Source organism: Nicotiana tomentosiformis, chromosome 8, assembly GCF_000390325.3.
Source record: "Nicotiana tomentosiformis chromosome 8, ASM39032v3, whole genome shotgun sequence".
Taxonomy (NCBI): Eukaryota; Viridiplantae; Streptophyta; class Magnoliopsida; order Solanales; family Solanaceae; genus Nicotiana; species Nicotiana tomentosiformis.
The window spans coordinates 23,273,696-23,281,858 of record NC_090819.1 but is presented as its reverse complement, the minus strand read 5'-3'; positions in this window follow the sequence as shown (position 1 = coordinate 23,281,858).

The window sequence follows — 8,163 nt, the reverse complement described above, 5'->3', positions numbered from 1 at the left end:
CTCCACATTAAAACAAACTTGGAATCTTTTGCTAGCAATGCAGTCAACAGTTTGGTAATGCTGGAAAAGTTTTTGATGAACCTCCTATAGAACCCAGCATGTCCCAAGAAACTCCTTATGCTCTTCAAAAAAGTTGGTGGAGGGAGCCTAGCAATTACATCCACCTTGGCTTTGTCAACTTCAATTCCATGTGCAGTTACTTTGTGGCCCAAGACAATTCCCTCTTTCACCATGAAGTGATACTTCTCCCAGTTAAGAACCAAGTGCGTGGCTTCGCAACATTCAAGCACGAGCTCTAAATTTTTCAAGCAGTCCACAAAGTCATCACCAAAGAGGGTGAAATCATCCATGAATACTTCTAGATACTTCCTATTTAAATCAGAGAATATAGACACCATGCACCTCTGAAAAGTGGCAGGTGCATTACACAACTCAAACGGCATCCTCCTGTAAGCAAAAACACCTGACGGAAAAGTGAATGTGGTCTTCTCAACATCTTCTGGGGCAATGGGTATCTGATTGTAGCCTGAGTACCCATACAAGAAGAAGTAGCATCCATGTACAACCACTTTCTCGAGCATTTGATCAATAAAGGGGAGTGGGAAGTGGTCCTTCCTTATTGCATCAGTCAGCCTTCTATAATCAATGCACATTCTCCACCCAATGACTGTTCTTGTGGGGATCAATTCAATATCTTTATTTTTCACCACTGTCATGCCCCCCTTCTTAGGTACAACTTGTACTGGACTAATCTACTGGCTATCAAAGATGGAAAAAATCACTCCCGCATCTAGCAATTTGATGATCTCCTTATGCACTACCTCATCCAAATTTCTGTTCAGCTTGCGTTGGGGCTGCACCACTGGTTTGCTATTTTCTTCCAACAGAATTTTGTGCATGTAAATGGATGGACTGATTCCTTGAATATCAGCTATACTCCAGCCAATGGCCTTCTTGTGCTTCTTCAGTAGCTCCACCATCTTTCGCTCTTGTGTACCTGTCAAGTCAACAGAAATAATCACAGAAAAATTATTAGTTTCAAGAAAAGCATATTTTAAGTGAGTGGGGAGGACTTTCAATTCCACATTAGGCTTATAAGCCTCCTCTTTTAGTTCCTCCTCATCAACCACTTTATCCTCAGTTTCAAGAGCTTCAGCCTCTTTCTTTATTTCAGGATCTTCATCCTTCACTGTGCTAGACTGAGTAATACACCTCTCCAGAGTATCCCCCACAAACTTGTCAAACTTATATTTTTCATCCAATTCTCCAACAACATCCAGCTTGAAACACGAGTAGGCGGACGCCTCATTACTAGGGTATTTCATCATCTTTTTCATCTGGAACACCACTTTTTCGTTGCCCACTCTAAGCATAAACTACCCCTCATAGAATCAAGGATAGCTTTGCATGTACATAAGATTGGTCTTTCTAGAAATAGAGGCACCTCCTTGTTCACCTCCATATCCACCACAATAAAGTCTACGGGGAACATAAACTTGTCCACTCGCACTAGAATATCCTCAATGATTCCCTCAGGTAGAATGGTGGTTTGGTCAGCCAGTTGTAGGGACACTGGTATTGATTTGATCACTCCGATCTCAACTTCCAGTTTCCTGAATACAGACTGAGGCATTAGATTTATCGACGCACCAGAATCACAGAGGGCCTTGTCAAATTTTTCACTCCCCAACGAGCATGGTATGGTGAAGCTACCTGGGTCCCTACATTTTGGGGGAATTTTTTTTTTGCAATATGGCACTGCAGTGGGCATTTAGCTTGATCACTGTTGTTTCCTCTAATTTTCTCTTGCTAGACAGGATTTCCTTTAAGAACTTTGCATAGGCCGACATCTGAGTGAATACCTCAGTGGAGAGAATGTTCACATAAAGTTGCTTGAGCATCTCTAAGAATTGCCCAAAACATTTATCAAGTTTCTCCCGCTTCATCTTTTGAGGGAATGGTAGAGCTGGCATATGTCTACTTTCTTCAATTTCTTTTTGTACCCCAATACTCTGGCCTTTCTGCTCATCACCTTTTTTCTCTGTTGGTATCTCTGCCTGCTTGTTCACCACCTCGGGTCTAGCCTTCACCACTGGTTCAACCAATGTTTTGCCACTTCTCAGAGATACAGCTGTCACGACCCCAAATTCCCTCCGTAGGATATCGTGATGGCACCTAGTCTCTAAGACTAGGTAAGCCTATCAATGTGGAATAATAATAAATATCTGAAATAAATAAACTATAATTCAAACAATTTCAACTCCCAAAATCCGATAGAAATAAGTCACAAGCTTCTAAGAATTTATTCTCAATGTCTCTATATGTCAAGGTCTAAATAAAATATAAGGAAGCAACATAAAATGATAAAAGGGGACTCCGGAGTCTGCGGACGCTGGCAGATTTACCTCGAAGTCTCCGTGCGCAAGTAACTCACTGACGTCTAGGCACAAAAAGATGTGCAGAAGTGTAGTATGAGTACATCACAGCGGTACCCAGTAAGTGCCAAGCCTAACCTCGGTAGAGTAGTGACGAGGTCAGGTCAGGCCCAGCTGGAAAATAAATAATGGCATGGTAAAATGTTTATCAATGTAGTAAAATAAAATGACATTGAAAATGAATCAAGTAGTATGTCATATTTAATTACATCAAATAATGGCAAATAAATACCTCGTTGAAACAAAATAGAATTCTTTTAAACTTTAAGAAAATCACAACAATAATCAAAGGCAACTACGGCCATAAATCAATATCAACAAGGGCACTCCCGAGGTACCGCCTCGTAGTCCCAAATCATAAATAAATTCACAATATCTCATTTCCTTATATCACCGCGGGAGCCTTCACAATTTATTTAAAGAAAATATTTTTCCCGAAATAGCATCCCGCGTTTTAGCCACCCTTATCACACCGCATGACTTCTAGTAGTTCCCCTACTAGCCACGCGTATCAAGCCACCCTTATCTCACCGCATGCGTTTCAACACTCATACCTTATACCACCGCATGCGTATCAATATCACAATATATCACAATTTGCACCTCAAGTGCTCAAATAATTTAACTTGCCAAAATAATTCAACAACAATATTTTTTCACAATAAAGAGCTCACGGCTCATGCCAAAATAAATTATCAATAATAGTTTTGCATAATAAAGAGCTCACAGCTCATGTCAAAATAATTCATCAATAATATTTTCCACAATAAAGAACTCACGGCTCATGTCAAAATAATTCATCAATAATATTTTTTCACAATAAAGAGCTCACGGCTCATGTCAAAATAATTCATCAATAATATTCTTCCACAATAAAGAGCTCACGGCTCATGTCAAAATAATTCATCAATAATATTCTTCCACAATAAAGAGCTCACGGCTCCCTCACAATGAGTATAAAAATATTCAGGAGTAAATAATATAGAAAAATAATATTTCAAAATCTTTACTACGTTGCTTCAATATCAAGTTTAAAAATGTCAAATACTTCATATTAATAATATTTAATTTAAATAAAATCAACTTTCAAATAATGCACAGAATAAAAGAAACCAAGTTTCAACTAAACAGGTAAAACAATTAGTAAGAAAAGATCAACCAAATTTGAAGTATATATCTCACATCAATGATGAAGAAAATAACAAGATAAAATAATTTAATAAATGCGCAACAGTGATCTACACAATTTAAAAATATAATATTTCACAATTTAACCCGTGTACACACTCGTCACCTCGTGCACACGATTTTCAACACATTTCAATAATCACATCAATACCAATCCGAGGGGAAATTTCCCCCACACAAGGTTAGACAAGTCACTTACCTCGACTTGCTCCAATTTAACCAAGTATTATGCTTTTTCCTCGATTTTCCGACTCCGATCGACTCGTATCTAGTCATAATTAATTCGATACAGTCAACAAAAATTATAGTAATCAATTTCATAAGAAAATATTACATTTTCATTAAAATCCGAAATTAGCTCAAAATTTGCCCGTGGGGCCCACATCTCGGAATCCGGCGAAACTTATAAAATCCGACAACCCATTCAATTACGAGTCCACCCATACCAATTTTACCAAAATCCGATAACAACTCGACCTCCAAATCTTAAATTTTCGTTTTTGGAAGATTTTGCAAAAATCTTGATTTTTCTTCCATAAATTCACGGATTCATGATGTAATTGAGTATGGAATCATGAAATATAATCAATATAGGATAAGGAACACTTACCCCAATGTTTTCCCTTGAAAATCTCCCAAAAATCGCCCAAGAACCGTGCTCCAAAATTCCAAAACGAAATAAATGAAATGAGCATTTTTGGTCCTTAAATTTTTGCCAATCCGTCACTAAAAGTCCATTTTTCGTCACTAAAAGTCCATCAGAAACAGCTCTAGCAGTCTTATTTCAATTGATCATAACTTTATATACAAATGTTCAAATGATAAATGGTTTAACTTTCTGGAAACTAGAATCCACCGACTACAACTTTCGTGTTTTGCAATTATTCTGATTCCTTATGCATTGCGAAATATAAGCTCCCAAAGTCGGCTGCATGCATCAGAATTTCTGGCAAAACTGCTCTACCAGCCTTCATTCAATCCGTCATAACTTTCTGTACAAATGTCCAAATAATGCAGAGTTTAACTTTCTGAAACCTATAATCATACGACTACAACTTTTATGTTTTGCACATTTTCTGATTCCTTATGAATTACGAGATATAAGCTTCCAAATTTGGCTCCACGCACGGAATTTCTGCAACAGAAATTTCCAGCACTCTTTGTCCGAAATCCATTCCGTTTACCTTCCGAAATCCACCCGAGACCCTCGGGACCTTAACCAATTATTCCAACATGTCCCAAAATACCATACGAACTCAGTCGAGCCTTCAAACTACATCAAACAACATCAAACAACATCAAAACGACGAATCACACCTCAAATCAAAATCAATGAAGTTTGAACTTTCAAATTCTATATCTTGTGTCGAAACACATCAAATCAATTCGGAATGACTTCAAATTTTGCACACAAGTCATAAATGACATAACTGAGTTATGAAAATTTTCAGAATCGGATTTTGACCCCGATATCAAAAGGTCAACCCCTCGGTCAAACTTCCCAAAAATTCAACTTTCGGCATTTCAAGCCTAATTCTACTACGGACTTCCAAATAAAATTCCGATCACGCTCCTAAGTACAAAATCACCATACGGAGCTGTTGGAATCATCAAAATTCTATTTCGGGATCGTTTGCACATAATTTGACATCCGGTCACTATTTGAACTTAAACTTTTAATTTTTCATCAAAATTCCATATCTCGGGCTAGGGACCTCAGAATTTAATTCCGGGAATACGCCTAAGTCCCAAATTATAATACAGACCTACAAAAATTGTCAAAACACTAATCCGAGTCTGTTTGCTCAAAATGTTGACCAAAGTCAACCTAGTTGAGTTTTAAAGCTCTAATTCACATTTTAATTCATTTTTCACCTGAAAACTTTTCGGAAAATTTTTACGGACTGCACACGCAAGTCGAGTAATGATAAATAGTGCTTTTCGAGGTCTTAAAATACAGAATTAATTATTAAATTTAAAGATGACATTTTGGGTCATCACATTCTCCACCTCTAAAACAAACGTTCGTCCTCGAACGGAGTTAGAAAAAGTACTTGAGGTAGTGAATAAGTGTGGATAACAGCTGCATATATCACGCTTGGCCTCCCAAGTCGCCTCCTCGACCGAATGACCCCTCCACTGAACCTTTACAGAAGCAATATTCTTTGACATCAGCTTTCGAACCTGCCTATCTAAAATAGCCACTGGTTCCTCAACATAAGATAGACCCTTGTCCAACTGAACCGAACTGAAGTCTAACACATGAGACGGATCGCCGTGATATTTCTGAAGCATAGAAACATGGAATACCGGATGAACCGTAGAAAGACTAGGTGGTAGTGCAAGTCTGTAAGCCACCTCTCCAACTCTCTCAAGAATCTCAAAAGGCCCAATATACCTAGGGCTCAACTTGCCCTTCTTCCCGAACCTCATCACACCCTTCATAGGCGAAACCCGGAGCAATACCTGCTCACTAACCATGAATGCAACATCACAAATCTTCCGATCCGCATAACTCTTCTGTCTAGATTGGGCTATACGAAGTCGATCCTGAATCAACTTAACCTTTTCCAAGGCATCCCGAACCAAGTCTGTACCCAAAAGTCTAGCCTCACATGGTTCGAACCAACCCACTGGAGACCGGCACCGCCTACCATACAAGGTCTCATACGGAGCCATCTGGATGCTTGACTGGTAACTGTTGTTGTAAGTAAACTCCGCAAGTGGTAAGAACTGATCCCAAGAACCCCCAAAATCTATCACACACGCACGAAGCATATCCTTCATTATCTGAATAGTGCGTTCGGACTGCCCGTCCATCTGAGGGTGAAATGCTGTACTCAACTCTACCCGGATACCCAACTCACGCTGTACTCCCCTCCAAAACCGTGAGGTAAACTGTGTACCCTGGTCAGAGATGATAGATACTGGTACACCGTGAAGTCTGATAATCTCGCGAATATATACCTGAGCCAGCTGCTCTGAAGAGTAAGTAGTAATCACATGAATGAAATGAGCTGATTTGGTCAGCCTATCCACAATCACCCAACTGCATCGAACTTCCTCCGAGTCCGTGGGAGCCCAACAATGAAATCCATAGTGATTCGCTCCCATTTCCATTCTGGAATTTCCAACTTCTAAAGCAATCCACTAGGTCGTTGATGCTCATATTTCACTTGTTGACAATTTAGACACCGAGCTACATACTCCACTATGTCTTTCTTCATCTTCCTCCACCAATAATATTACCTCAAGTCCTGCTACATCTTCGCAGCACCCGGATATATGGAGTACCGCGAATTATCAGCCTCCTGGAGAATCAATTCACGAAAACCATCTACATTAGGCACATATAGCCTACCCTGCATCCGTAATACATCTTCATCTCCAATAGTGACTTCCTTGGTATCGCCGTGCTGAACTATGTCCTTAAGGACAAGTAGATGGGGGTCATCATACTGACATTCCCTGATACGATCATAAAGTGAAGACTGGAAAACCACGCAAGCCAAAATCTGACTCGGCTCGGAAACATCCAATCTAACAAACTGGTTGGCCAAGGCCTGAACATCCATGGCTAAAGGCCTCTCTGCTACCGGTAAATATGCTAAGTTACCCAAACTCTCCGCCTTATGACTCAAGGCATCGGCCACCACATTGGCCTTCCCCGGATGATAGAGAATGGTGATATCATAATCCTTAAGCAACTCTAACCATCTCCGCTGCCGCAAATTAAGATCCTTCTGTTTAAACAGATGTTGTAAACTCCGGTGATCAGTGTAGATTTCACAATGGATACCGTACAAATAATGCCGCCAAATTTTTAAGGCATGAACAATAGCTGCTAACTCCAGGTCATGTACAGGATAATTCTTTTCATGCACCTTTAACTGTCTGGACGCGTAAGCAATCACCCTACCGTCTTGCATCAACACTGCGCCGAGACCAATACGTGACGCGTCACAATACACAGTATAAGATCCTGTACCTATAGGTAATATCAATACTGGGGATGTAGTCAAAGCTGTCTTGAGCTTTTGGAAGCTTTCCTCACATTCCTCGGTCCATCTGAATGGAGCACCCTTCTGGGTCAATCTGGTCTTAATAGTTGTTCATAATCAATTACCGAATCATCAATTAACTTCATGTTAACGAAAATCTCATTTCAAACTTTCACAATACTGATAATGAGACACGAGGCATGAAGACCTCAAAATTATTTACCCAAATTAACGAGTCACATTTAACGCCACCTAGGCGGGCACCTACCTCGTAGGTTAAAAATTAATAATTACCAGACGAATTTGACAACTATGCACAGAGAATTTCATATAAGAATTTTCAAATAAGCCTAATAGGCATGACTCCCTATTAGTACTATAGTACAAATTTAATTTCACAAGGGAGAACTTAAACACAAGAATTTTCCTCACAAGGATCTCGTCCTTTTATAACTTCCACCGCAGCTCGTAGCCCGGTTTAAACATATCAATTTATATAAAAATGTGAGGATCTCGTCCTCAGTTTTGAATCACAAGTA